The sequence below is a fragment of the Camelina sativa genome, chromosome 1 (genome assembly GCF_000633955.1).
Source record: "Camelina sativa cultivar DH55 chromosome 1, Cs, whole genome shotgun sequence".
Classification (NCBI taxonomy): Eukaryota; Viridiplantae; Streptophyta; class Magnoliopsida; order Brassicales; family Brassicaceae; genus Camelina; species Camelina sativa.
Window position 1 is genome coordinate 1,205,697 of NC_025685.1, and position 5,229 is coordinate 1,210,925.

Genomic DNA, 5,229 nt, shown 5'->3' on the forward strand with positions numbered 1-5,229 from the left:
CCTTATCGTTTGAACTGTTATTGTTTTTGTTTTTGTGGATGATTATTTTATAATTTCATGTATTGATGATTCCTATGGACTACAACTTTTCAACCCCAATTTAGATACCAGAATTGATCCACAATTAATGCATCATATGCGCATTCTTTCGCCATTCTGGCAGAGAAGTATCTTATTCCCTGATTTTTTTTCCTAACTTCTTCTTTTTTATAACTTGGGCTGGGGGAATCCACTCTTTTCTTATTCTTTGATATTTTTCATAGTCACAGCTCTCTAACTCTTCTCTTGGAATATTCTCTAAGCTTTTCATTTGCTTAATTGTATCTGTTCCTTATTCATGGAGTCATTTTCGGTCTCTAGGTACATTATGTGTCTAATGATTTTTATATATCAAGACTTTTAGTCGTCAGCTGTTGTTACTGATGATATTAAAAAGGGTTTGTTCATCTTGACATGTTTGAAGAATGTGTAATATGATATAAACACTTTTGACTCTCAGTCCATCAAAGAAGCCGTTTAGTTTGAGATTAAGCAAACACATGAAAGTTGGAAACATTGCTTTGCTTTAAAAGATGATAAAGAATCTGTCTCCTTCAACAAGTTTAGTACCTATTCTTCTCTCTACACAGTATATAATTTACTGGAGGGTCCCATTTCTTATCATTCTTTGATTAGCACAATAAACATTTGGCCCCTCCATATCCTCTGTTTTATTATGTTTGTAGCCTTTCTTGTCTGATCTACTAACAATTATCTCTCCGGTCCATGTGTGTTGTGTGTGTCTATATGTTCATACATATATAGAAGTGAAGCATCACTTCATCTACTGCTTGGCTACTTTCCTGCAAATATTTAGGAGATGCCTACGGTTTTGAAAGAGTTTCTGCATGCATTCATATTACCGTCAAGGCATCTCATCTTCAACAGAATAAGGTCATTGCCAAATGTTGGAGTTGCGTAGGATATTACTACTGTATGTGCAACTGAGAATATATCCTTTTTTTTTTTGTAGTCCCACATTAGCTTAGTGAGTGCTTTGATATGGTCTATTGTTCATAAGGTATATTTAACAAAACAAATATTATGTTCCTTGAATGATATCTTTGCATTTATTTGATACCGAACCAAACTTTATAGGCGATATCTCATGGTTGTGATTTCTCAATACACTTTATTCGGTTTCGGGAAGAAAGAACCTATCATAATCTTGAGTTAAAAGTATTAGAGCATAATACCAAAATAGTTTCATCTCCATGTGGGTGAGGATATGCTTTCCATGTTGTGTGTTGCAAGAGTCTCTTAAAGTCTACATGAATGAATCTCTCATCAAACTCACTCTTTCTCATGAAGATTCTTTCTTTCTTACCCCCAAAGTCTCTGTTCAATTACAGCGGTTTTGTAAAGGTCATCGAGTGAATTAGTTTATAAACAAATCAAGATTTCGAGACAATATTGATATTGTTCCACTTTTATGCACTTTTGTAACGATTACGGAGACTTTTAGTTAAATAGTTCTGATTTTTTTTATAATAGTTGCACACTCTCTAGCTCTGTTTTATTTTGTTTACCTTTTTACCTATTCGAAAGGTCACTGTTATAAGTGAAAAGAGAGGGAGTGGTGTGATAGAGACTAAATGTTCTTCCTTGTACGTTCATTTAACAGATTCTTGTTCGTGTTTACGACTAACTTTACTAATGATGCTTCGAAGCTCTCGCGTAGGGAGCATACTTCAACACGTGGGCTACATTCGCCGGAAAAAATACTCACGGAATTGTATTCTTTTTTTTTTTTTCGTAAAATAAAATATGTAACATATTTAAAACAAAATGAAAGCAGAAAGTGGGTGATTCTGTAGAATGAGAATCAAAAACTCAAGAAGAAATTAAAATGAAAAAAAGCTGAGTCGCATTCTCAAGTCAAGAATCTTTGTTATTCATCTTAACCCGAAAATAAAATTTGTTAACTAAAAAAAAAAAACACATATATGAGGTTCGTTTACTTTCTACTTATAGCTAGGCTTGTTTCATATTTTGTTAACATTCAATATATAGAAGAAGATTAGTCTTAAAAAACTTATTGATATTTGTTTTCGTTGTTGTTCGTCGTTACTTATGTATATTATCAACCTAATATTGAACTTTTTGCAGAATAAAAAAATTGTGTTATTGGCTTATTCAATTTTCACCTGAACAGATTTAGGTAAAATGAGGACTTTGAATCAGTAAACTAAAAAACGAACCTGACCGGTTATGTCCCCTTTAGGGACTAGACCGGTTCGGTCTCATTAACGATTGTTATTGAATAGGTGACAGAAATTTATTGGCTGACTATTGAAATATATTGTAGTAGACTCAGCCACATATGATCAGTCGACTGTAATATTCAGAACTTTAAATACAAATACATTAATTGCTTAACAGCAGTCGGGCTCTAGGTATATTGTAGTAATATCTGTCATCAATTCAAATCGTTGTATAAACCTTTATTAGTGAAATTACTTGTGGTCTAGAACTAGAACACACATGCTCTTAAATTTCTCCAATTTTTAGACTCTTCATACATATTAAAATTTAATTATAAATATATGTTTTTTTGTAATTTACAAATTTTTATAACTCTAAACAAATAACATTCAATAATTTTAGTTAACAATTTATCAATTAATATTACATAATTCTTTTTTTTTTATGGATATTTTCGAAAAAAAAAATCTAAAAAAAATTAATAAGATACATAAGAAGTATGCTTTAAAATCTAATTTAAAAGGTATCGGAAGAACAATAATTGTGCAATTTGTTCCGATTAGCCAAAATCAAATCCATAGTTTAGCCACCAGATCATGAACAATTTTGTATAAAAAGTTATTCATGGTATGGTGGCTAAACCATGGGTTTAGTTTTGGCTAAACCAAGTAAAAGCACTTTCTTTTAGCTAATTGTTATTCCTATCTTGCATTTTTGACTAAAAAGAAATATATTTGATATTTCTATCATGGTTTGGTGGGCTTTTTTTTTCTTTGACTAGAAAGAATTAGATCAAAAGAGCTAATTAGAGTAAAATTGTTTACATACATAACGGAGATGTACGTTCTTACATTTGGTGGGTTTTTAGCTTTAGAAAAGCATGCTATACTGAAATATGCTGAGAGTGTGATTTCAATATTCAAAATTACACATCTCATATAGAAGTAACGAAGTAAGCATTTCCTTTAGCTAATTGATATTCATATCTTTCATTTTTGCAATTTTGTAGCAGTTGTTGACTAAAAATAAATATTTGATATTTCTATCATGGTTTGGTGGTTAAACCATGGATTTAGTTTTGGCTTTTAGTTTTAGAAAAATATGCCATCTTCAAATATGTCGAGAGTGTGATTTCAATATTCAAAATTACACGTCTCAGAGATAGAAGTAACCAAGTAAGCACTTTACTTTAGCTAATTGATATTCCTATATTGCATTTTTGCAATTTTGTAGTCGTAGTTGTTGACTAAAAAAAATATTTGATGTTTATATCTTGCATTTTGTAGCAGTTGTAACTAACTGATATTTCTATGATTCTATCTTGCATTTTTGCAATATTTGATTCTTATTCTAGTTTGTAATCATTAATCAATTATGATGCAATTGTCTTCTTTTGTTAGTTTTGGAAACCGCATGGGCTGTGTTTCTAAGTTGTGTGGAATTCACCCATCAAAGGGGAATGAATGTCTTATAGTGGGAATGAGAAGCAGAAGCTGTCTGCTTGCTAGTTTTTTTTTGTGTTTTATGGTCCTGTACTGAAATTACTATTTGTAATATTTTCCCTTAATAGGTGGTCTAATGCCTAAGCTCATTAAAACTAGTGGGAAACTTATATTTTGATTCTTCAAGGTCCACAATTGGCTTCAAACTCTTCAGTCTTCACTCATGTAATCCCAGCAGGAGAACTGAAGAAGTTAGATTCTTTTGAGTTCGTTGTTTCATTATATTGCACTGTTTATTATGCATTTTGGTAGTAGTATTTTAGCCAACTGGAATATTTGTGTGTTTAAGCTTTATTTTGACATTATTTCACCTAAAACCAGGTTTAAGTGCACTCATGACCCTTGGCAATTAGCAAAATCTCTGGTATATCTTCTTTACAAACCAGTAGCTTATGTCAGAGTTGCGTTCAAACACTCCTGTCAGACTTGGGGTATAGAAACGAGTCCCTTTCACACAAAGACAAGTAAAGTATACTATATCATACATGATGTCTAAATCGAATCTGCTAGTCTATGAAAAATTACTGATCCTTTTGCTAATTTTCTAAAATTGTTAAGAGTCTTGATGACTGGAAGTCTGGAACTTTAAGTTTTGCTTTATTTAATATTTTAATACGATTGTAATCAAATTTGTTAAGTATTCAAATAAGCTAATAATTACTAAAATTCTATTGTTTGATTCATAATCTCTTTACGACGGTTTATTTTTTATTCTTGAGATACAAGAACATCATTAAATGCCAAGAAGAAATTTTTCCTTTTTTCATGTTCAGCATTAAATTCGTTTCCAAGAAAGCAGTATTTCCAAAACGCTATTGGAAATTATTTACTTGATACACAAGACCAAACAATAATTAAGACAATACATATATAAAAGTAAGTTGTTTCCTTTTCCTTTTCTTATAATGTAAAAAAGGACATTAATTCTCTTATATATACCTTAGGTACGCGACCCTAATCATCATAATCACAAAACTTCACAAGCTTTCGATCTTCTATTCTCAAATACTCTTACACTTTTCTCTGCGTTTTTAGAGTTTTTTTTTTCACAATGGAGAAGTTACTTGGAGGACAAACTAACAATGGATCCCTTAAGTCAAAGACGAAGATCGTCTGTACTCTCGGACCTGCTTCGAGATCTGTTGAGATGGTTGAGAAGCTTCTCAGAGCCGGCATGAACGTAGCCAGGTTCAATTTCTCACATGGTTCTCACTCGTACCATCAGGAAACCCTCGATAATCTCAGAACCGCCATGGAGAACACTTGCATTCCCTGTGCCGTCATGCTTGACACAAAGGTAACCCTAATTGTCTCTTCAACTTCTTCTTAAGCTGTTTAAGGTTCGATTGGGGATTTAAATTTAACTCTGTTTATTTTTATTTTTATTGTTTTAGGGTCCTGAGATCCGAACCGGATTTCTCAAAGAAGGCAAACCGGTTGAGCTAATTCAAGGTCAAGAGATCACAATCTCAACAGATTACAC